General features: G+C 39.3%; 1 protein-coding gene across 28 annotated transcripts in view; it reads left to right on the top strand.

Annotated features, from left to right (window-relative positions):
• Positions 1-26,352, top strand: part of DLG2 (discs large MAGUK scaffold protein 2) — a 994,028-nt gene that overhangs the window by 868,776 nt on the left and 98,900 nt on the right. The window contains exon 1 of one of the 28 annotated variants that reach the window (XM_048940074.1): positions 1,720-2,111. The exons of the other annotated variants lie outside the window; for them this stretch is intronic. The gene's annotated coding sequence lies outside the window, so the exon portion shown is untranslated. Of the gene's footprint in view, positions 1-1,719; positions 2,112-26,352 lie in introns of those variants that run through there. 28 annotated transcript variants of the gene reach the window in all.

The following is a 26,352-nucleotide window of genomic DNA, read 5'->3' as shown; positions in this document are numbered from 1 at the left end:
AAACATTTTGGATTGCTCTCAGCCAGCATCACTGGCGAAGCCAGTTATTGAATCTCAGCTGCCTTTTCCTCTGTGGTGGATGCCCCATCCATGGAGACACTCAGGGCCAGGACAGGCAGGGCTCTGAGCTCCTAGTGGAGCTGTAGGTGTCCCTGCTCATTGCACGAGGGTTGGACAAGATGGCTTTTGAAAGGTCCCTTCTAACTCAACTGATTCTTTGGTTGTATGAAAGCTGAAGACATGAAAACTATTGCTGTGGTTAAACCTAGATATGCCTCCCTCGTTTCCACCATCAAATTATTTACATCCTTTTCCTCATAAAACCATGGATAGTAAAAGCCAGTGGCATGTAAAGGAACACTGCTCCTGCCTGTGACCTCGTGAATTTTCTTCTCAGATAGTGAAGATGTTGAACACAAAGAGATGAATGAGGGGGGCAAGCAGCTGAAGCCGGGAGAAAAGGGATATATATAGGACTTGCTTTTGCTATGCGTGAAATGTAACACCATGTTCCCACATTGTGACGCACATCAGGCATTCCAGATGGTGAGAAGGGTTGGGTTTCTGCCTCAGGCTGCCATGCACAGGCTGTATTTGCATTCCTCAGCCCAGTTGTTCACGGAGAAGCATTCGGGCAGTGCACAGCTGCTCATACAACAGTGCACACCTCCCAAAGCACAACCGTGCACCGTGGTGCCAAATGTTGGGAAATCTTTGCAGGATGAGGACAGAAGGGAGTTGAAGTTCAGGCTTTAAGTGGAGTCCTCTGAGTGTTGTCCCCCAAGATGCAGAAATAGAAAATCATCTGAAATAAAGTGTGCTTATTCAGTCCCTGCACTTGTACAAATAGCTTCAAGTTTATGTGAAGCGTAGAGAAGATTCCTGGAGCCCAGCTCTAAAGCAATACCTACTTCATTAAAAATGCCTTCCCACAAACCTGGTGGAGCTGTAGGTGTCCCTGTTCATTGCAGGCAAGTGGAACTAGATGGCCTCTAAGGGTCCCTTTCAACTCAAACGGTTCTACAATTCTATAAAGAAGTCTTTTCAATGATTGTGTATGACCAATACTGTCACCAGTTTTGCTTGTTGGGGCTAATTGTGAACTTTAATTTGTGGCATGTGCAGCAGCTGTGATTGCTGTTGCTGTAATTAATCTTGCTTGAAATTATTCAGTTTAATTGATTGTATTAATGGATGTGAGTTTTAGCTGTTTGAGTCTGTTATTTTGCATTTATTTAAAAACAATGAGTATAGGGGAAAAAAGTATTAGGGAAGTAAAGAGCATTATAAATACATATTTACAACTTGTATTTATAACTTAGAGGATATTTGTAAAAGCTATCAGCATAAGAGGCTTTTAAGATGTACACATAATTTCACCTAATAAATATATTGCGTTTAGCTGTCATTCTGCCTGGAATACTGCTTTGAGGTTATCCTTGTGAAAGTCCGTGGAATTCACCTGAATAGTTCCCATTCATGGTAGTGGAAGATGTGAACTGCATGTTAGTAACTAAACAAGAACTGTGTCTTTAAGAAGGGAAGATTTTTATGAAGAATTTTAAGAAAAGAAATTAATGGAAAAAGAGAAGGACTGCGTCTAGGGGAGGTTGAAGCTGCATTTACTGCATGCTGAGGGATGTTTAAATGAAGATTTTGGTTTGGGTAGATGGTTTCTCCCCCAAGTTTAGTTTCTCCCCTTGAAGTGCAGTTGATCATTCCACCTTAACAAGGTGCAGTGATTGACAGGTGGAGATGTAGCACGGAGCAGAAGGTGGGAGTGTGCTCTATTGGTTTGTGCTTGTACATCCTGAGCACCAATTACTGTCACTGCTGCCAGCGTTGATGTGTTTATCAGGATGAGTTATAGCAGGATATATGTACACAGGCAGCGTGTATGCTGGATGACCACCCCCTGTGATGTAAAATATGAGAGTCTGGGAGCTACCGTTTTATAATTCATCAGGTTCAGCAGCCGAATGTTGTTGGTTGGCTTAGTTATAAAGGCAAGTGTGAACCGAACAGCAGACAGGAGCATCTTGCATTAACAGTACTGCGAAGCTGCGTTTTGTGCCCGGGCTCTGCTTTTGTTCAAGTGAATTCTGCCCTCGGTGAGTGATGTGGGTTCTGTCGAGCTAAAGCTGCTATTATATAAGCTGGGGAAACCTGCCTGCGAGTTTTCTTTGTGTTTTGCTGCTGGAAGTCCTTGTCTGGGGTTGTTTTTAGCTTTTACAATATTTTCAGTTGTGTGTGTTACTGGCACAAAATGAGATGAAAAGAAAAACGCAGCAATGAATTATTCACCATTGTGCTGCGAGGATCCCTTTTCTGGCTAAAGTTACTTTCCTCGGTGAGCGTGGTGGGTGTTCAAAGAAGCTACGAAGCAGCAAATTTACCTGTCATTAAACGGCTTTTTATTAGCAGTTAAGGAGAGCGATAGCTTTAGCTTTTGTAACGAGAGGTGGGGGGGAGGGGGGGAGAGAAGGAAAAATCTGAATTAGAAGCATTTAGTAGTTCTTTGCTTGCACACACATGTGGCTTTTCAGGTTCAGCACTGAATCTTTTGTGTGCAACAAGGAGCTGCAAGAAATATAGCATGGAGTTTTTTAGTGAGGTGACCGCTTAGATGGGAGCCTCTGTTTTTGTGGTAATATGCTCAAAATCCCACAAAAATGAATGATTCCCCATCTTGCATAACAATGGTTCTGAAATACGTGTAGGATGAAGGGCAAAGAGGGACTTTGAAACAAACTGAGGGAAGCATGATAGAGTGCATCAGGGCAGGAAAGCCGTATTTCTATAATATGTGCAGTACTTTGAATTTCATCAGCTTTAGTTTCTGATTACCGATTGCTTCGCAATGATCTCTCTGTCTTTTTAAGCAAGCTCGTTTAATATCTGCCCATATTATCTTGTCGGTAACCTTAACGATAAGTCAGCCAGCCAAATACTTTCTGTTTGCTTTGAGCAGAAAGGAACGTGGTAGCATTTCCATCCTGAACTGTCAGCATTGCCATGCAGTTCTTGTGCCCCTGCTCAGCCGAGGCAAGTGGTCGCAAGTGACAATCTTATCAGCAGTGGCATTATCAAAGGGAACAGGCGCAGTTCCTGTCCCTCTCTTTCTTTTTTCTCCCTCGGCTGCAGAGGCAAGTTTGCTTTATCAGAATATTAGAAGGGCTTGGCAGCAGCACCTGTTGTCTCATAGCTGTATTATTAGGAATTGAAGGAAGACTCTGCCAGAGACCTTCATTTGTTATCAATCCAAACTGTTTACCCTGTATTGATTTAAACTTGTGTTGCTGCTTCTTACTTAGAAATCATCTATTCTATGAGTTATCAAAGCTGCTGGACTGCTGCTGACTTTATTAATAAGGTACTTCCCTTTTAGCGTCATCATTTTATTTGAAGATGAAGGCAATTAGCAACATGGCTTTTGCCACAGGCTTTCTCTGCAGAACAGGTTTGCATTATTATTTATAAATCCAAAATTTGAAAAAAAAAATCTAAATTTCTCCAGAATATCACTTCCTGCCAGCCTCACAGATTTCCTTTTTCTAGGAATGAGCTTATACCTGTGTCAGCAGTGCTTTATTTAAGAATATTTCACTGCTTTTTAAACATTCAGAGTCTATTTTCAGTGACCCTTGTGCCAGCAAATGATATTTCTTGAAGTGTGAGCTTCTGGCTTTGCAAGTTCTCCTCCTTTCAGAAATCTGTGATACTGCATCCATCTGTCTAAGCATTTATATTGCATGCATCACTATGGTGTAATCTCAGCAATCTGAGCATTAACCATGTAAATGTATGTACTGTAACTGAGGAAGTATAAATTAGGACAGGAAAAGCAACCCTAAAAGGAGAAAGTTATGATATAGGCATATGGCTCTTGTGGGCAACGGTGCTCCAGAATCAGTCTTTGTTATGACAAAATAAATTAAGCAACCAACTAGTTCAATCTGCAGGCAGTGGTATGGAGGCTTGGTCACAGATGAAACCAGCTTCCTGAAGTTTGATCCAGATAAGACTGAGGCCAAGTGAATGGAAAGGAGCCAGAGGACGTGGCACAAATTCCATTTATTCTGGGTGCGTGCCTGCCGCTCCTTCGTGCTCATAGTCTGGGAGCGCTGCTGAAGGAAAAGCAGCAGTGACTAAGAAACATATTTTAAATTCTCTGTAGTCTGGAGAGCCCAGTTGTTTGATCTGGGGCTGAGTTTGCTGCTGCTATCCATGCCTCTCGTCTTGCAGCAAGGAGCTGCTGTGTGCTCTTGGAGTGCTGTGCCTACTCTCGCCTTCATTACCCAAGGCGCAGATAACTGCCGGCTGTAGGGTTAGTAGTGTACCCTGCTGGAAACACATTACAACACACCTCCAAGAAATGTGTTGGCTTGTTAGTAATTCTGAACAGAACTCGTATTTTAGGGCTGAAGCATGTCACTGAGTAGGAGACAGCTGTTCCCCAAGAGCTTTTACCTTTTGGTTACAGCTGAGACTGACTAAGGCACTGATGTCCAAATTGTCCTTCATATAAAATACAGTGTATAGGGAAAACATCTTGGAAAGAAATCCCTAGCTTTGGAATTCAACATTTTTTTTCTTAGATCTGACATACCTGAGATCTGCTGACCTTCAGGTTTGCTGCAAAGTCCCATAGTAGCTGACAGTCAACATTGTTGGTGAAGTTACCTTCCAGTTTGTCATAAATATAGTGATTGTGTGTCTGCTTTCCTTTGCGTCAAAACTGATTGGAGACTTCAGCAGCAAATGTATTTTCATCTTTTAAGCACACTCACACAAACTATACTTTTAAATGAGAGAAAACCTTTATACACTGAGTCTTGAGTCCAGAATGCTCTAGTGAGTAGAAGTGAAAACCATTTGCTATATGAAATCTTTTCTTTTAATGGAATGGATCAATAAACTGGCATTGCATGCTATTTCTCAGCGTTCTTAGATTTGAATTCAGTAGTCGTGATGGGTATGAAACAAGGCCATATATACACCGATAATCATAATGATGTGCTGTCAGTAAGTCCTTCAGTGGAAAAATGGGTTGGAATGACAAGTTAGACATATAGTATCCTTGATGTTGACAATAGCTAACATAACTTTTTGGCAGGGAAGAGCTAGACAGAACATTACAGTAGAAAATGATCATCTGCCAATTGAAAACAGTAATTTTTTTCTGTACTCAAAGAAATAGGCAGAGAAATAGCATTTAAAGGATTATCAAACACTCAGTGCATGAAAGGAACAAATCTGGCAAATGGAGCAGAGAGTGTGCTCATAAATACAACATGCTATTAGATGCTGCTCTGTTCCTCATGTTGGAAGTGAACTACATGCAAAGGTCTAATCCTTCATAGGTCTATCTTGATTTTACAAGCAGCAGAGGATATTCAAATTAGGAAAGCAATGAAAAATTCTAAGTAAAATATATCTCAAAAGTGCTCAATTTAATTCATTTGTAGATATAATTGCTTGGGTTTAACCGCTGCACATTCTCTGCTATAGGTGGTTAAAACAATAACTACAACTGTCACTAAAAGCTTCCAGATGAGGAGGCTGTGTTGTAATAGAGCTGGCTCTGGGGAATTCAGCTCAGGAATTCAGTAGGAGATAGATGTCAATGGAATCGAGTGATGCAAATTCACTGAGCTCTGCTTGACATTGAACATAGTCAACATAACCAAAAACGTGAGTAGTATTGGTCAAGGGTCCTTTTCAAGAAGCAATCTGTTCATTTCTGTGTCAGTAGAGTTTCTTAGTGTCAGGGGAAGCTCTTAAAGGATTGTGCTGTCCTACTGCAGAATCAGAAAGCTGCTGGTTGCTATGACCCATTACAGAGTAGTTGTAACCTATGGAGAAGCTACCCACAGAAGGAGGTCTAGGATTCAACTCACATCAGGTCTACTTCAATCTAGTTAAGGCGTGGATCTTCTAAGGTAGGCATTAGAATCAAAGAATTACCAAGGTTAGAAAAGATCAAGATCAAGATACAAGATCATCCAGTCCAATCATCTGCTTATCACCAGTAGTTCTCACTAAAAGATATACACCCCTAGAATGAGCCCATGCCTTGCTTTAGATAAAGTTTTTCCTTTTTCCATGTTGTGACTGTAAGGTGCAAAAGAGAAATATCCAACAAGAAACTCTTACATAGCTCTACATGAAATGGCTGTGATCCCATCATACTGCAGGCTGAAAGCACTACTGAACCTCTGCTGCCCCTACAGAAATCAGCTTTCTGTCTTGTCTGGAGTTGTAAGAGATGTAGAACATTTGTTGTTCTTGCCAATGTGCAACCAGTAATGATACTCCTCTGTGGCAGATTCATTCATTGTTTAAACAGTGGCGTACTGTCTTCTGTCCTGTGCACACTTTATTAGTTGGTGACTTATTATGTGATATTTACACGCAGTTTTTATTTTATACTACAAGAAAAATCTTATGGCATCACCCACTTCCTACTTGGATTTTACCAATGAACTCATTCAAAAGTCATCTTGATGAAACTGCAGATCAAGTCCTGATTCCTGGAATCTTTTCTTAATGTTAGCAGTGCTCTCCTGTTACTATAGACAGGCAGGAGTGTAATCTGGATTGACAACAGTTTTAAAACCCTGGAAGTTGCTGTCATCTTTACGTCATGCTTGCCAACGTGTTCTGCTTGAAGAATCTGTGAATTGACAGAATGGGGCATGGTGTGTCCCTTCTAATTCTCTACTTTACTCCTTATGTAACCTTTCTTATTTGGAAAAGAGCAGGAAAAAAGAAGTCTGTATGTGTACTTTACACTACTTCTTGTACTAATTTTTAAAGAGATTGGTGCACTGGAATTTGAGCTAAGGAACTGTTAAGAAATTGCTATTATCACTTTTTCATGTTGGAATAACCTTTAACAACATGAAATAATAAATAACAGATTGAGACAGCTTGTACACAGCCACATGCTGAAAGTTGAATGAGTAAAGTAGCCTGGCAGACTGGAATCACAATGCATAGTTTTGGGTTTTGTTCGTTTTGTTGTTTGTTGTATAGTTATGTATTTCTAAATTTTAAGTAGATTGCATCTCAGAAGCGTTTTCACTACATTCAGTAATGTATACAGTGAGTAGAAAAACTATTCGGAGCAACTTGCAATACTGAGGAGCAAACATTTTGTCTGGTGGTGTCAATGGAAAGTAGCAAAAAGACTTGCTCACTGAAGGCAATCTATGCATGCTTTGAAAACAGCTTACAGCTGTATTAAAAACATCAACACTCGTATCCCCAGTATCCCCACCACCTGTAAATGGTATCTTATTCTCCCCATTTATTTGCTGTACTGTTATTCTGTTTGTGGTAGATCTGTGTGACATACATTATCCAAATATTCCTTGCAAAAGGAATCTATTATCCTAGATAGAAAACTGGGAATGTGCAAATTAATTATCTACTTCATGTCCCGTGCACTCTGTGCCCTCTTTGGCTGTTGAAACAACAGCATACATTGGCTGTGAGCTGCAGCGTGGTTCAGCAATGCAAAATAAAACTATCAGTAGATGGCATTAGGTGAAACCCTCCTGTTTGCATCAGTTCTGTTTCTCGTCTTTGAGGTATAACCACAGGAGTTAAATACTGTGGTGAAATACACCCATTCAGCATGAAGCAGCTTTCAGAGCCAAGAGCAAACAGCACTCTTACTTACAAAACAGGCTTTCCAGAGATGGAATTATTTTTGTTTCACAACATACTGCAATTAGACAAAATTTTCTGTAAGTGTTTGAATTGAAGAAATTGTTCAGAAATAGTAAATGTAATCTAAATGTTTGCTCTTTGTGTTTGTTTTCTTCTATCCCAGTTCAAGTTTTATGGCCCTCGAATTTTAACAATACACTGGTCTGTATTCACAAGATCCCCAAAGAAACCTTGTAGTTGGACTGGCTGATCTTAGTGGTCTTTTCTAACTTTAATGACTCTATGATTCAGATATTTTTACAGTAACAGTTGCATGCTGGTTTCCCTAAGCTTATGTGGTGCAGATACTTTACACTCAATTATCTTTCTTTGTTTTCACTCTTTCCTACTATTCACGCCTGTCTGCTGACATGACAACAACTCATAGGCAGCTTACTTCCCTCTTTTATGAGATGTTCATAAATGCTGCTTTGTTTGTATTACATTTCAGTGCTGAGATAATGAATGGTAGAGATAGAAAATAGCAGAAAGGCTGGAAGGCAAAAAAATAGATGGGACGGCATATTTGCATCCATTTTCTGATGGAATTATTGTGAAATTTGTTAATTCACAGTCCATTAATTAGAGTCCGTATTTACATATTTGTAAATCTCACAATGAAAAATTTTACCTTGATTGTTTGAGACATTTAGAAAAGTGTGAATGCAGCCAAAAAACTGTGACTGACAAAGTGCCTGGACCTACTGGATTTTTAATTCTATGAAACACTGAACTTTATTTCCATCTATTTTTTCTACGCTTGGTTAACAGAGAACAAAACAAATTTAGGCTGTAGATGCTGCCTGCAGGCCTGTCACTAATTATAACAAAAACGTTTGATCCAGAATCTATTACTTGTATTTATGATGGGACTTTTCTGAAGATTTGAAATAAAGGAAGAAAGTTGTCTTAAAATTAATTGGCTACCTGGCAGGTTCCCTTTTGTAACTATGTGATAATAAACTCTACTACCCCCATTGCTGTTCCCCAGTGTTAGGCTGCCTTACCTAAGATACTAGGAAATGATGAATTTTTATAGAGTTAAGACTTGTTTTAAAATTATACTGCAGAGGAAAATTACACCTGATTTTTCATGGCAGTGTGAGGTTTGGAATGCCAGAAACATGCTCAGTTTGTTTTTAGTTTGTTGTATACCTACATGTATAAATTCTTTTTTCCTTATTCCTGTGGATATTTTTAGAATATTAACAGAAATAATGGTAGAAGAGAGAAATCAACATGTTAAAAAAAAAAAAAAAAAAAAAAAAAGCCCTTTAATTGTTCATTGCCAAAATACTTATGGTATCGTACATCTCTTTCTAACCCCTCAATCTGCAATTGCCCAAACCTATCACTCAAAGGAGAGAGAAAACAAAGCCACAAGGGTCTAATGTATGCATATCTGTGATGAAAAGTGATAGCAAATTGGATTTTAAAGTTGGGATGTTTTTAGGGAATGAAAATCTTTAATTGACTGTTTTTCCCAATATAAATTAGACATTTGACTTTTACATGCATGTATCTTGAATTCTGTCACAACATTTGCACATATTTGGCAACATACAAACCCAAGACCAGCCTGAAAACACAGTTGTGGTTAGTGTCTGCCTTAACCTCTGGCCAAAATGTGTTAAGGCTTATTTAGTCTCACATTTTCTAGTTGATACACATTTTGTATCTTAGAATCACAGAATCATAGAATGGCTTGGATTGGAAGGGACACCAAGGATCCAACCCCTCTGCCACGAGCAGGGTCACCAACCTCCAGATCTGGTACTTGATCAGGTTGCCCAGGGCCCCATCCAATCTGGTTATATTTGAGTCTGAAGCAAACTGTAGATGGTCCAGATGAAATTGTAGATAAATTTATCTACTCAATCTGCATATCAAGCACCATTTTAATTTAGCCACTTTTCTGTGATGTATTTGCAACACTTCTGTAATTGTGACTGACACCCTTGAAGTGGATGCCATTGATGTATGGTGTTTGTAGTGCATTAAATTTGTGAAACACATCAAGGTTCTTTTTTTTTTTTTTAAAGACAATATGGTTGTAAATTATGTTACTTTGTGGTATGGATATCTTTCAGATAAATTACATAAACCAGATTGTATAGATACACTGCATAAACTGTCACCTATAAACAAAACTAATGGGAATCCTGTTTTTAATGACCTTTCTTCTGTGACAGAGAAACATCTGAGACCTCATATTAATTGCCTAAATTTTTGTTTTAACCTAATTTTTTGTATGGTTGGTTAAAACAAAAAAAGAAAGACCATTTGAAATGCTGTCAAACTGTATTTGAGCGCATGAGGCACATGTCATGTGCCATTGAAAATGATGCCCCAGGGAATTTCCTGAACATTATTTCCACAAATGTGAAATACAGCAGCCACCTCTGCTGATGAAAGGGCATGAAGCTGAATACCAAACATGACAATATTTTGAGATCAGGGAAAGCCAAGTCACAATGATAATCATATTATAAGGTAGAAGAGTAAATGCATACTGAAAGAGCAGAATTTTTAAGTGCTCACCTGAAAGTTCTGCAACCATTAGTCTGCACACAGTTCTGTGCATTTAATTCACAAAAATGTAGAGCTTAGTTGATCTTTCTTGGGATCTGTACTTGGATTCCACCAGCTCCAGGTATTTCAAATAGAGATTCTTAGTCATCTTCTCTGGTGCTAAATGCCAGCAATTATAAGTACTGGTTGACTCATTTTTCTACTCCATGAGTTTTTATGGCTGTTATAAACCTTTGAAAATGCTGACAGATCCATAGCTATCATGGGCACTGCCAATATCAAAGAGCTTGATATTAAATATAGCTGGACATTAAACTTCTATATTGCTGTACCCAGTTGTTCAACAGCAGCATGACTAGGGAGGATAACGTGAGCCAGGGGACACTAGCACACCTAGATGTAATATATTCTTTATTCTAATGATCTTTTCATTTTAAAGGATTTAAGTTGTTAACCATACATCATCTTGCCACGATAGTTTAGCAGTTCTGTATTTCTAAGTAGAAAAGGAGAAAGCTTTTACATATCCATGGTGAATTAGACCAATTATCATGAAACTAAAGACTAGTTCAGGCTGGAAGCTAATTCTGGAGATCATCTACTACAACCCATCTGTACCAGCAGGGTCAGAAGGTTGTTCAGGGTTATGTCCAGTTGAATTTTGAATACCTCCATAGATGGGGACTTCACCACCTCTCTGGTGAGTTTATTCCAGTTTCATATTAGAAGAAGAAAAAATATGGTTTTGTTTTCATTTTGTTTTGTTTGTAAAGCTTACATTGAATGATCTATATTTCAATTTGTGCCCACTGTCTCCTGTTCTTTCACTGGGAACCACTAAGAACAGCCTGTTTCCAACTGGAGCTTCTTTGCTCTCTCTCATCAGGAATCTACGAAGCAAACTGGCCAGAAGCCATAAAATGAAGCACTACAGTCCAAAAGCATTGACCAAAGCATTCCCTAGTATTCAAGGTCTGACATCTGATAGGTGGTAAAAATGACAAGGAGGAGCTGGACATCTCAAAAGAAATGTCGGTCTTTCTCTGTGTTCTGAAAATACTTCTCAGGCTCTTCCCAGATGTTAAGTCTCACTCACTGCTGAATATTTTAGTTGTTCAAGATTTTGAACAGGATGCCCAGGAAAGTGGTAGAGTATTCTGGAGGTACTACTACCTAGAGCTACTCCAGAGCTATTTCTGGAGGTATTCTAGACAAATGGAATTGTGGTACTGAGGGGTATGGTTAGTGGGCATGATGGTGATGGGTTGACAGCTGAACTAGATGATGTTAGTAGTCTTTCCAACTTTAATGATTCTATGATTTGGATTAAACCACACTATTCCTGTGCGATGTTTTCCCCCTCTGTTCAAATTAGCTAAATGCTTGCTTAGATTTTAAGTTCAGTTTAAAATTCTGGAGGTTCATGGTTCACGAGAATTAAAGATTCACCTAGTATTTATCTTTCCATAGATAGTAATTATTTCCTCCCTTACTCTATGAACTGAAGTATGCCTGCCAAAATTTAAACAATGTCATTCAGACAAAAGAAACTTTTCCTTAACTGAGAGACTTGCCAACATTGCACAGCTCATGAAAACAAAGTGCACTTTCAGAGTCTTAAAGCTGGCTTCAGCATTGTCTTAGCTGATCAAAAAAACCTCTACAAATAGAGTATGCTCTGTATAAAATAAGTTAAAACTTCAAATCCACTTGCATTTGTTAATGTCCTCTTTAGCAGCTTTTCTACTCCAGATATTTTCCTTCTTTCTGCTTGGAGTAAGTTGTTCTCATTAAGCTCTGTGATTACAAACAAGGCTTAGCAGTATTAAATGACTAGATATTTTTATGGCCAAATGGGATTACTTTGATAATTGGCTGTGATCTGTTGCAGAGCCTGTTCTCCCATGCTTGCTGCATTGAACCTTGTAATGTGATAGAAGTCCCATTCAGCTGACATTTCCCAGATCCTTTGATCCTGGATCTCTTCAGACTTAGCTTCTTGTCAGCTGCAGACAGAATAACATCCTGTCCAGAATTTTTTATTTCTTCTGTCGTTGTCCATGTTGGTGCCTTCTAAACACTGCAGTAGCATTGTGATGAAGAATGACAAGGCTTGAAGTATGTGAAGTCATCAGAGTGTTTCATGAAGCCATTTCTTTCCAAGGTCCTCAGTCCCAGACATCATGTAGCCAAGCCAGATTTTGTTCTTAGAACAAGCTTTTTCTGACACAAAAATCTTTGGCAGAACAAGCTTAAGAGTTTGACAGAAACCTCTAGAATTGAAGTTACAGACTGGCTGCATCACCAGATGACTGGTGTCATCTACCAGGAACAATGGCGTATACTCTTGTGCTCGCAGTAATAGATAGTTATCATAAAGGGAACAATAGACCACTCTAACCATTAAAAATAAAAAATAAAAGCTAAAGGATTGTTGGATGCTGCTCAAGGATGCAGTCAATCTGCATGAACATGGGTGAGGAGATACAGAATTCAAAAGAGGTATCCTGTGTCCCCAACCTGACCTTGCATGTCTCCAGGGACAGGGCATCTGTGGAAGTTAGTGGGAGCAAAAGGCATCCAAAAGGCTGTCCACCTTCAGACATATTTCCTTTCATATAATTAATAGAGCTGAAGAGAGCTGGAGAGAGTTTTATGAAATTCCTTTGGATATCAAGGCACCCCCTATTACTGGTTGTTAACAGGTATAGCCCATACCCAATAGCAAAAATATTGTTTAAATAAGAATATGAGGATAGAATGTGTTATTATCAATGCAAGTCCAGTTTCTGGTTAGTTTTACACCTATGTATTAAGGTCACTGGAATTGTAGCTATTTTGTATTGGTATATCTATAAGCAGGCACTGAAGGGCAGGGTTTAGTGAGCATGGTGGTGATTTGGATTGAGAAACTGTTTATCATATTCATATCCCCAGAGTTTTCTCCTGTAACTTAGAGAATGAAACAATCATAGAATGGTTTGGGTTGGAAAGATCATGCAGTTCCAACCCCTTGCTATAGGCAGGGACACCTCCCTCTAGACCAACTGGTCACAGCCCCATCCAACCTGACCTTGAACATCTCCAGGGAGGGAGAATCCACAACCTCTCAACGTGTTCCAGTGTCTCACCACCCTCACAGTAAAGAATTTCCTCCTAAGATATAGTCTAAATCTACTGTCTTCCAATTTAAAACCATTTTCCTTTCTCCTGTCACTACCTGCCTTTATCAAAAGTCCCTTTCCAGCTCTCCTGTAGGCCCCCTTCAAGTACTGACAGGCCACTATAAGGTCCCTCCAGAGCCTTCTCTCCTCCAGAGCCCCAGCTCTGTCAGCCTGTCTCCATAGGGGAGGTTCTCCATCCCTCTGAAGAAGTGAGTGTTTCTATATTTGGAAATCCCAAAGCCTTGAATTCATTAGAAAGTCATGATTAGCCAGTGACAACAGAAAGAGCACTCTGTATCCCAGGGGTACTTCAGCAGCTTTTCTTGTTCAAAATATGTGGGGCCTTTTGTGTAAAGATGAAAAGATGGAAAGGAGATTGTTCTCATTTAAAAAAAAGAAAAAAATTGTAGTAATTGAATAATCTGGAATAATCTGTGTATGTTTACAAATGTCATTATTTGAGGTGTAAGGAAGGCTGTATATTTTAGTGGCAGCTTTGCAAGCTGGAGGCTAATGCCTGCATTGTGCTTCTGTGTCTGTGGTGTGATTTATCTGGAGCTGGGCATGTTTATGGCCATGCTCCCCATCACTATAGTGGGTATAGTCCTGCCAAGTTCTGTTGTCATCCCATCTGTAAAAATAATGTCAGTAGTAATCAGTCACTGCCCACTTCTGACTGTCATCTTTCCTCTCAGGGGCCACCACCACCAGGTTATCATATTTAAGGTTCATAGAATCACAGAATGGCCTGGGTTGAAAAGGACCACAATGATCATCCAGTTTCTAACCCCTGCTATGTGCAGAGTCTCCAACTACCAGACCAGGCTGCCCAGGTCTATGTCCAGCCTGGAAACTGCTTGCTACCAGTTCTGCTCCTGTCTCATAGGACAGGGAACTTCCTTTAGCACTCTCCTTTTGCAGGGCACAGCTATTGTTCCTCTTTAATCTCCTAAGGAAGAATAGGAAAAACAAACAAACAAAAAAACAAAAAAACAAAAAACAAACAAAAAAACATTAACCAACCAGTGGGATAAATTCATGCTCAGCCTGACATTTCTTGCTGCCTGGCCCTGGGTGGCTGAGCAAGCTGGGGCTGCAGTCCCTGGGGGATAGTGAGGGGAGACATGCAAAGGTCACTGTGATTGCTGTGGAGCAGAGACTTTTCAGCAGAACCTGAATATAAAGCATTGCAGGGGCTGACATGCAAATTAAAATGTAAATAAGGTTGACAAGCTTTCCAGCAAGACATCAAACTGTCAAAGGGCAATTCTGCCTTCTCCAGGCCCTTTCTGCCCTTCAGCTACAGCTACAGCTGTTTCCTCAGCCAGTAAGGATGGTAACCTCTAGGGGAAGGAGCATATTAAACTCGTTGTGATTCTTAGCAGCTGTCACATTTGCAACAGTTTCTTTTCAGAGTGTTTCATAATCGTGGGTTTTTTTCACCGTACTTGCCTTAGAAATTTAGGTTATGCAACCACTACAAAAGAATAAACAAAATATGTATGCATATATCCATGCACAAGTGTCTGTGGCAGTCTTAAACTATGAAGTTTTTACAGGCTTCATGAAAATAGGGTAATTATGAGAGACCGTTCCACACTTCTGGCATAATTAGCAAAGAAATCAAGAAAAGTGAACTGAGAGAAGAGTCTCTGGCATTGGTCATTCGTTGAGTTCAATTCAAACTGCAGCAGAACCCAGAAAAGATTGGGAAGGTTGAGACAAGGTTGTGAAAATGGATAAGAGAAGAGATTTAGCTGAGCCAGAATTCACACAGAACCATCTTTTAGTTCTCATGATAGATTCACCATCAGCATCCTGTGCATGGTAGATATGTGTGTAAGGATGATTTTTGTTTCTCTGAGCAGTCTGCTTTCATTTTTATCTTTTTTTTTTTTAATGAGTTCAATGAGTTTAATGATTTAATTCTTTTTTTTTAATGTCTGGCAGAAATTTGAGTATATTTAAAACCACGTGCACTTTACCAGCATTAGAAACATTTTCCTTGGCCCACCCTCTCACCTTTCAAAGGGTGCTGCCCTTCACAACCAGTGGCCTTCAGAGCAGCCATCTGGCAGAGCCAGCTGCACAGCAAACATCTACAAAGCTGATTTCTGTTTCCCATTCATTGCCATTGTCACTCACTGCCTGTTGGGATGCTTTTAGAGGCCTTCTCAACCAACCATCTCAAAACAGGAATGGTTTTCTGCAGTAATAGTGTCTGCTAATGTCTCATTGCAATCAATTTAAATACTTCCATTCTACTGAGAGCTAACAACACATGAAAGTCCAACTAGGCTCGTTATTTCAAAGGCACATATTTTTTTGTAATGAACTGAACTATTATGCCCCACTAAAAGCTTGACTATAAAAGGATGTTAAAGCTGTATTTGCAGGGTCATTAGGAGCTCCTGTTATGTATCTTCTAATCTTTGAATAGTCAAATGTTCTCAGCTTTCTGTTTATCTTCAAGAAAATAATAAACCTTTTTACATATTAAATACATATTTAACAGTATTAAAAAATTGAAGTATCTAAACCAATATAACCTGCCTAGCTTCCAGCAACCTTCCCATTACATTTTATAGAAAAGAAAATTTGCTTCACTGCTCTTTATTCACTTAATGCTCATGTTTCCACTCCCAACTCATGCTTTTTCTTTCAACTAAGAGGTCTTGCAGAAAAGAGAGTTGAAGTAATGATGGCAAACTGCACATGAAATCAACATGAGCCACCCTTCAGATGGAGGTCTTCTGTGAGAATGAAAACAAATTGAACCCAAGAAGCTCAATACCTGCAGTAGTTAGGGAAACAAGAAAAAGCCACAGATGCATCAAATTTGCCAGTACTTAAAAAAAGAGAGCTTCCAGATCTGGAATGGGTGAGACACTGAAAGCTTTGGAAAAACAGAAGAGCAAGTTAGACTGAAGAAAGGCAAAAGAAATTCTTCCATCAAAGGGTGACACTGGCACAGGCTGCCCAAATAAGCTGTGGATGCCCTATCACCAGAGGTGCTCAAGGCCAGGTCGGATGGGACCCTGGGCAGCCTGATCTACTGTTTGACAACCCTGTCAATGGCAGGAAGGTTGAAACAAGGTGATCTTTGAGGTTCCTTCCAACCCTGTGAAAAGAACCTTATTTCTTCTTTAAAAACATAAAAGAAAATCTTCCTTGAGTTTTTTGTGAACAAGTAGTTTAAAAGAAACTGTTAAAAGGTGAAGCAAATGACCGAGATGAGGATAGAAATACATGAAATGCAGTTCCATGCCACAGCTCAGTGACTCCACTGTTCCGATCATTTAAAAAAATACTGATATCTAGTCCCAATCCTCTATAGGCCCACATGAGAAATGATGGAGAAGGGAGAAGAGAGATCATGTGGGCTACTTTTGTCATAAAATGCAGCGTGTTGTGAATTCACATCCTCAAGCTGTAACTGAAAGAGTCGAGAGAAAGGGAGGTGAGGGCTTTAATTTGTTACATTGAGGATGAACACAAAGGACATGGCTCAGGCAAATACCCCAATGCTATTGACAACGACAGCAGTGCTTGTTCCTTCAGGCTCCTCCTCTCCTCAGTGAGGAGAGAAGGTCTTCTGAAGGATGATGGCTCTGAACTAAGTGTGGAAGAGCCTCTCTTTTGGGTCACGAAGAGATTAAACCCAATAGGCTGAAATCAGCTTTTAGGTACACCCTACCATCTGCCCATCTCGGGGTAAAGGGTGGGAGAACAGTGAATGAGAAGGGATTGAGAAGCAGAACCAGACTGTCAGGCTCTAGCTTGGTCTCAATAGAGGATGCCAAAGACTGATGCTTTAAGCTTATAGAGTAATGTTTTTATGCATTCTTAGAAGACATACAGGACTGTAGCCTTGTGAAGAAAGGCAAGTCAGACAGGTTGCAAAAATTTAGTGTAATGCAGACTATAGAGGAACCATTCCCAGCATAGGTAGTCCCTAATTAGAGAATACAAGGATAGTCCCAGTTACAAGACAGCTCATTTCAAGCTGTGGAGCATAAGTCAGTGTACTGCACTGGTAGGTGATGCCAGTGTTTCTTCAGCCTGATTTTAACAGGAAACAAAATTCTAACAGGAAATTCTGTCCACTGCGAGAATTTTTTTTAGGGTTTTTTGTTTTGTTTTGTTTTTTAGAAAAAAATCAGCAGGTGCAGGAACCAGTGATCTTCTCTGTTCTTGCCCCTTAGCACTGAGACACATCAATGGCTTGACTTAAGACATGTTCTCTCTTAGTCTTTGAGGTAGTAGTTCTATTATTTTGCCATCTTGCCAATGACTAGGAAGAGGAGAGTGCAAGTCCTTCTGAAATTTCTTACAGTCTCTTGCACTTAAGATTTTGTGAGTGAGAGAATTTTTTCATCATCTTTTGTCTGCATGTGACACCATAGAAAGTGCAGTGCCTTGCTGTAGAAGTCCAACATAACTCTCTCAAGATGAAAAGATAACTCATCCTAGAGAACAGAATCTCGGTCTGTGGTGGGACCAAGCAGCTCCTTGGGCTGCTCAGAAACAGAATGTAGAAGCTGCTTGAATCTTTCACTCCTTTAGCTTCTATGCCTAGAACTGGACCATTACATACCCACTTTGGAGTGAGTTTCAACTATAAATTTGTCCAAAGTAGATAATTCTCTATCGAAGTAGTTTTATTACAAGTGGAAGCTCAGACAGATTTATGAGACGTTCTTAAAGCTTCAGTGGATTTTGTAAGTCAACAGGAAGATACTGTTATTCTACAAAATGCCACTGCAGCCAGATTGATTTGGGCATCACTGATTTTGTGTGAATTAGCACAAATTAATTTTCACATTAACCTGCTTACAGCCGTGAACACTGCACTAGGTACTAGGGGATTCAGTTAATTACAATAATAATACTTAGGGGCTCATTACAGGGACACACCAAAAAGTTTTCTGTAGCAATACTGACCCATTTTAGTGCATGTAGGACACTGACAATAATGAGCTTCATCTGTCCCAGTTGGACTAGTCAGTTTCTTTAAGTCTCATTTCTGACATTTGCATACTTCTTTTGAAAGATTTTCACTTGATAAGCTGTTCCTCCTTGCCTTTTTAGCTGTTTCGCTTTTAAATATTAATTTTAATTTTATAATATTTCTAGGTTGGGCATATTTCAGATTATTGTTGTTTTCCTTTATTCACTGTGAGCTATGAATGATTTTAAAAATGGAAAGAAGGTCTTAGAAAGCAACAGAAAAGCTTCAAATGACACTTTAGGAATAAAAACAACTGCAAGGAGAGTGGAACAGATTGTCTGGGATGTTTGAAGTCTCTACATCTCTGGGGATCTTTGAGAACAGATTACATAGACATCTGTAAAAAGATTTAATTGTGACTTATATTCCCTGAAGCCTTTTTGTTCCCATATGGCTTTGAGGCTGCCAACCTTGTCTGGCTTCTCTCTATCCTGAGAGCTCGACCTCATGCTCCAGTTGTAAGTTTCTTATTCCTGGCAATATGTGAGCATGTGCTCACATTAGGCAATTCGATTTGATGCAGTTCTTTACCACTGAGTCATAGAATCATCCAGGTTGAAAAAGACCTTCTAGATCACCACGTCCAACCATCAACCTGATCTACCGAGTCCTGTCACTAAACCGTGTCTCTTAGTGCCACATCTACAAGTCTCAAATACCTCCAGGGATGGTGACTACACCACTGACCTTGGCAGCCCTTTCCAGTGCTTGAGTATGCTCTCTGCAAATGAATTCTTCCTAATACACAATCTAAACCTCTCCTGGCCATTTCCTTGCATTCTATCATTTGTTATCTGAGGAAATGAGAAATCATTGTAGCCTAAACTAAGTCAGTCTACCTTTCTTTGAAAGAATTCAGCCAGTTGTCACCATGCAAAAGGTGCTTAGGAACCTGATCACAAATTCCAGGCCACAGTATACTTCCAAATGATCTCACTCAAGTCTCATTCTCATTTGATCTAAATATGTGCTTTTCTTGGGATAGTGCATAGGAAGCAAAATTCATATTTTGTTCTTAATGGTTTGTGAGTTTTGATCCTTCCTGTCCAAATTGGGTCTGAAAACTTTCTGGGTATAATATTTATCAGTGTTAAACCACGCAAGTGAAGGGATCACCTTGATCCATCTAACTGGGATCATCCTGGATATTGGCAAGTAGTGATGTGGAAAATTAGAGAGCCTTGGAGAAGTGAGTCCACCAAGTCTGAGCCAAAGTATGTTGTCAATAGAATTCTAAATAATATTACCATATCTGTCAACAAGCTCTTCAGGAAAGGGAAAAGCATTGTGCAGGGAGTCACATAATAAACGGATGTCAAATAAATCTTAGGGCAAAGCCATAGTCTGCATCTGGAAAAATTGTCAGTATACTAAAAATTATGATTTCCCCACTGAAAGTGAGTCTAAAAGAATTTGCCTTTAAAGTGAACATATGGCACTGCAGTTCAACTGCTGTCACTAGCTGTAGGCTGGTAACTATGGGGAAAGTCTGTGCCAGTAAGCAGTTAACATTTGCAATGACCCCTTTTTCTCTATATCCCATCTTCTCTCCCTATCTCTTTCTTTTCATTCTATATATACACACGTACATATATATGTATTCTCTCTCTTTATGTACATACATATATATACGCTCATATATATGTGCTGAATTGACTTTTTGTAAAGTAGTGTAAAACTCTGATAAAACAATTATACCCAGCATATTAGAATAGCGAAGTGTTCACATCGGGGAACAGAATGCTGGTCCTTGAGAAAATGTGATGAGGTTGTCATTCTTATTTTGAGATGCTTGGCAGAATCATGAAGAATAAAAAAAACCTGAATATCAGGTGGGAAATTTTCAGCACTTCTGTTTTCTGCTGATCTTGAAGCCTTAGCCATAATGTGGCTCACCAGCAGAGCAGGGAGAGAGAAGATGCCTTCCTCTTCCCATAGGGTTGATCTGTGGGCTGAGATTAGGGACTTGGGTAATCCATCACAGAACACTGAGAACTGGCACAGGGAGTAATAATGTCTGTGCAAATATATATTGAACTACAGCTAGTGCTTTATCTGAAAATGACACCCACAGTGCCTATTGTCAGGAAGGAAGAAAAAAGAATGATATGCACTCAACAGATTGGAAGATGCTTAAGGAGAAGCATATTTTAGCTTTAGAAAGAAAGAAAGAAAAAAAAGAAGGTTAATGCAAAATAGGATAGAAAAGTAATACAGTTTTATCAAATGTACGGTCTAGAAAATTTTCCTCATATCAGTCTTTGATGATGCATTAAATTTTTAGAGAAGGACTATGATGGGTGCAACATATCAGATTTTTCAGGGAATCATTTGATATTGCATGATAGAAGGCACTGCTATTTAAACCAGTGAAGACAGAGATTAAACATACATCGTTAAGGAAAAGAAAGCATAACAGGTAACACTGCAACAAAATATTGGATTGGTTGTTTAGCACAATGCATTTTGGTAGGTGGATCTCCTCTTTCTGTAAATCTGTCATGAGAATCAATGGAATCGATGGAAAAGAGCAATTTCAGCAAAGGCACTGTGTTGGTACAAAAGCCAATAAGTAAGTTTTGACTGCATTTAGTTACAAGAATGAGTCTAGTCTTTTGAGGACTGGATTCTGTGTGTGGTCTGCCAGCAGTTATGAAATGCCAGAATTGAACTCCTTCTAAGACAAGATTTGAGCAATTTATGATGAGGTTTTTGTTTTTTTGGTTTTCATTTGGAACTGGACTAAAGAAAATCTTGTCCAGCTTGGGCTTTTATGCTGCGAGAATGGGTTACTTTGTTCTCGGTGATGAGCTCAAGAGTAATGCCAGTGATTGCAAGGCATTTCTTTGTATTAGACTGTTTCTCATACATTATTCCAGTTTCACATGATCTGATGCTCAAGTTAATCAATATTTCAGAGCACCCAGGCATTCACATATAGCCTCTGTGTCTAATTAGTAGTCAATTGCACAACATACATGTTTGCATCTAAATGTCCCAAAATCTTTGTAACATCCCATGCAAAATCCTTGTAATAGGCTAAGTGGCATTCAAGGAGCTGGACTTATCCTGAGGTAATGTGTGTATTTGTCTTTTTCAAATGCATTCAGGCTTGTAATGTGCACTATCATTCCATATTGCTTGTTTGCATCAGTAAAGGTAGTCCCCTTTAATCAAGGAGCACTAACAAACTAATATAATTCTGTGTCTGTTTTCAAAAGTGCCTCTTTAAAAAGATCAGTACACATGTGGGAATGGTTTTTTCCATTTCATTTCTTTCTGCGTGCTTTTCTTTTTGTTCAGGACATCTGGGATATTTTTCATGGTTTTGTTTTTGTTTTTTTTCTAATTGAAAAAGTGGCTTTTGTTCCTAGTTTTGCTCAGGTCTTATTAATTCAGCAGAGCATCCCAGACAGCCTTGGGAGATTGTTAAAGATACCCTTTTCTGAAAGAGCAGTACACGCAAATATAGGAAAGTGAAGGAGTACGGGAGAAGATGGTTATTGCCAAACAGATTTTGAATGCAAGCAGGGAATCATTTATTAAGTGCACTATTTAATATAAGCAAATGGCACAAATTACAATAGAATAACAGATCAACCCAACTTGTATCCTTGTTTATTTTTGTTATACTTCTGCCAAAATTGTATTTCTGTTGATTGTTGTCCTTCTGATCCCTGCTTTAGCTAGACTGTGAAGCTATCCTTCATTAGGTACAACTGCAACATTTGTATTCCTCCTGTTATTTCATTTTCTTTTTCAACTTATTCTTTTTAAATAACTTGTGAGTTTGGGTTTTGTTGTTGTTTTGTTTGTTCGTTTGTTGTTTGTTTGTTTGTTTTTTTCCTGAAGGTTACTGCTTTCATAGAATCATAGAATCACCAAGGTTGGAAAAGACCTAAAAGATCATCCAGTCCAACCGTTCACCTATTCCCAATAGCTCCCACTAAACCATGTCCCTCAACACAACATCCAGCCTTTCCTTGAACACCCCCAGGCTCGGTGACTCCACCACCTCCCTGGGCAGTCCATTCCAGTGCCTGACCACCCTTTCTGAAAAGTAATACTTCCTCATGTCCAGCCTGAATCTCCCCTGCCATAGCTTGAAACCATTCCCTCTGGTCCTATCACTAATGACACGAGAGAAGAGGCCGACCCCCAGCTCACTACAACCTCCCTTCAGGAAGTTATAGAGAGCAATAAGGTCTCCCCTGAGCCTCCTCTTCTCCAAGCTGAACATTCCCAGCTCCTTCAGCCTCTCCTCATATGGCCTGTGTTCCAGACCCCTCACCAGCTTTGTTGCCCTAAAGCTGTTTCATGATGTTTATTGGATTAATAAAATCACATTTGCTTCCCTACCACTCTGTTTTCACAAATGAACTCTTTCAGGAGCCCCATTGTTATCTCTTCCCACTGCATATGTATCAGAATTTTGTGGACTAAAAGTAGAAAATTGTCATATTATGTCTTTGCTGTGAAATAGTTCCTAAAAATTCACTTGAGAATTTTGACCCCGATTTAGCAGTGTCTTTATTTATTTTTTTTTTTATTTCTCTCTGAAAAACAGGTAGGTCATATTGATCTACATTTCCCTTTTTATTCAAAAAAATTCTTGGTTAAGGGCATGTTGTTATTGTTCCTGAAGACAAAGAATCATAAAATCATTTGGGTTGGAATAGGTTATGTAGTCCAACCATCTGCCCACCCCTACCGTGCCCATTGGCCATGTCCCTCAGTGCCACATCTCCACAGTTCTTGATCAAATCCAGAGATGGTGACTCCACCACCACCTCCCTGGGCAGCCTGTGCCAATGCCTCACCACTTTTTCTTAGAAGAAATGTTTCCTAATAACCAACTTGAACAACATATGGAGCAACTTAAGGCCATTACCTCTTGTCCTATCAAAGGAATAGGATTGTATCCTTTTTCTTTTCCCCCTCAAAAAAGGTTAGTACAAACCAAGTCCAGGTGGCATCTTATGCATGCAATAGAAGATACTGCCTGCCCCAGTCTGGCCCCAGCTCAGTATGCCTGTATCCTGCCTCTTTACTTTTGTAGGCAAAGTTTCATGTCTAAATGCTTCCCAGTTTATAACAACCTCCTCCATGTTAACCTATGTAGGTCTAACCCATTTCATTCTTACTGGCATACAGCTGACATGATGTGGCACTCACAAGACTTTTGGAAGAAGGAATTTACTAACACTTGGAGGAAGAGTAGGAATCAGAAGCTTAAAAAGGAGAGTAGCTTCCCACTGTAGATGCGGGGTTACTGAGGACCACAAAAACGACTTTCCTGCATTGCCATGCCTAAGATGTCACCTCTGTATTCTGGTTCTTCCTGTCAATTCATGTCTCTAAAAGCTGGAAGGAGGCTAAGCCAGAACCATCATTAAGAAGATATGGCTAATCAGGATAAAATGGTCATCTCCCAAGAAATAGAACTACTCTTGGTAAAAAGCAGAAGCAGAAAAAAGCAATGAAGCAATGATAACAAGTAACAGTTGCCCCAGGAAAATGATTCTGGATGAGAAATTGTGGAAATTGAATAAATGTCTGAAAATAAGATCCTCCACCATTAGCCTGCAGCAATGAAATAGCTCAATGAATTCACATAGTTATTAATAGAATGTAGAGTTTCTTTTAAATGTCCCACGTAAATATTTGTTGAAAGAATTCCAATGCAGTTAAGCATTTTTCACCTTGATGGAGACTCATCGTGTGCCTAAAACACCAGAGATATCACTAAACACTTCTGCAATATACGAAACAGTAACTCCTACAAAGCTATCAAGGTTAATGAGACATATGCTGCTCTGCTGGGCAAGCGTGGCTGTGCAAGTCAGATGCCTGGGGTAAAGAGATGTGCCCAGCCTTTCTAAGACCTCACACTGTGCTGTCAAGGCAGACCATATGTGATATCTCTGTTGCAGATCTGACTTTGTTCTTTACGTGCCTTTTCCTTCCTTGGATCTGTATGCACAGCATTGTCCAAGATATTAGCTCAGTGTGAAACTCATGGAATTTGAAAAAGTTCCCCAAACAGTCCTTTTATTGTAGAATCATAGAATTGTATGAGTAAGAGGGGACCCTTAAAGGCCATCCAGTCCAACCCCTTGCAACAAACAGGGACACCTACAGCTCCACCAGGTGCTCAGAACCCCATCCAGCCTGACCTTGAGTGTCTCTGGGGATGGGGCTCTCACCACCTCTTTGGGCAACATGTGCCACTGCTTCACTACCCTTACTTTAAAACATGTTTTCCTTGTATGCAATCTAAATCTCCTCTCTTTTAGGGGAGACAAGTTTTTGAGAATACAGTAAAGCTCTGTGCGGGGAAAAGTTTTCCAGTGTCTCAAGAGGGAAGGCAGGGCTGTTTGTTAAAGCTGTTGAGTGGTGAGCAGTTTCCCTCAATAGCTGGGAGAAGCTACAAGAAATTCCCAGCTGAGGGAATGCAAGTTGACACTTCAGAAGCCAAGGATAGCTTAAGAGAACAGGTAGAATAGCACTTTTTTGGGATACAAAGTCCTTGTCACTCAATAATAGCTTGATTTATTTTAGTACGTCTCTTTCATTATGCAGAACAAAGACACTGAAATGAAAGCTTCCAGAGACTAATTTGGATTGGAATTATATTCCCTCTGACTATGAATAGAACACAGTATTAGTCTCCTTAATGTAACGTGGGAGGAAGATATCGTTTCAGGTGTATTTATATTCACAACTAACACAATATAAGGGCTGTATCTAATGGTGCAACGGATGGAAGCAGCATTATCCTCAGCGATAAAGTAAATGAAAATAAAGATAGCAGTGATATTTAGGCAATTAGGCCAGCTACATAACAAAATTTTAATTAGAAAGCATGCTCAAATGTAAATACCTGTAGATTAAGAAGACAACAATCTTATATATATATATATATATTATTGTGCTGAAGTTTTAAAGGCCAAAGCAATAAGTAAAGTCAGTAAGTATGCCTTTGTCATTATTGCTGAAAGGTTCCTGAAAAGGTGTGTAGAAAGTATTCCAACAAAAACAAGGTGATATATTCAAAGTCATAAAAACTAATAAAATGTAAATGTATCTTTCCTTTCCTCAGTATTGAAATCTGTGTTTTTCATTTCCTTTGAGTGACCTCAAGGGAGCTGTATGACTGATAAGAAATAGGAGCCTAACATGTTCTATTGCTCGGTGCATAGTGAATGGAGTAAGTCTATTCAAGCAATACTTTCTCCAGTAAATAATGTACAGTATTGCAGTGTCTACCAACGGTGTTAAATTCTGTATGCATTTTTTTCCTGTCAAATGATGAAATAGCTAATGTTATGTCTAACTGTTCTTTGGGACACATTAAAAGCATAGCACTTATGGTACGATGTGAGATCCAAATCCCATTGGTCCATAATCACATCCCTGGCAGTGACCAACATGGGACATAATGTATATGATACGTATAGGAAGCAAAGGTACAGTGAATTGTATCTAACCATTGAATGTTTCTTTGTTTGTCCTTTAAGAAATTACTACAGACCACAAAGATTTTTCACCATCATTAGCCTGCTATGTAAATGCTTGCTATATCAGGCTACAAAAACTATTGAATTGAACTTGTAGACATCTGAAAACAGTAGTCAGAGTACTTTTAGCAAAAACTGATTCACGATAAATATTAAACAAAAGAGTCACAGCAGTTCATGTCTTTTGCCCACTCCTTCTCTTTTGATTTTATGTGTATTGATCAGAGGCTCCATGCTAGGACCCTGATAGGCATAGCCAGAGGTACTACATCAACTGAACATGCAAATTGCTGCATTATGTACTGTCATATAACGCTTACTCTTTGTAGATCACTCAGGTTCACATTATAAATCAGTGGAAAGCAATTATCAAATTGAGAATCATAGAATCATTTGAATTGGAAGGGAC

Source organism: Lagopus muta, chromosome 1 (assembly GCF_023343835.1).
Source record: "Lagopus muta isolate bLagMut1 chromosome 1, bLagMut1 primary, whole genome shotgun sequence".
NCBI lineage: Eukaryota > Metazoa > Chordata > Aves > Galliformes > Phasianidae > Lagopus > Lagopus muta.
The sequence above is the reverse complement of the archived record's forward strand: the minus strand, read 5'-3'. Positions and strand labels throughout refer to the sequence as shown.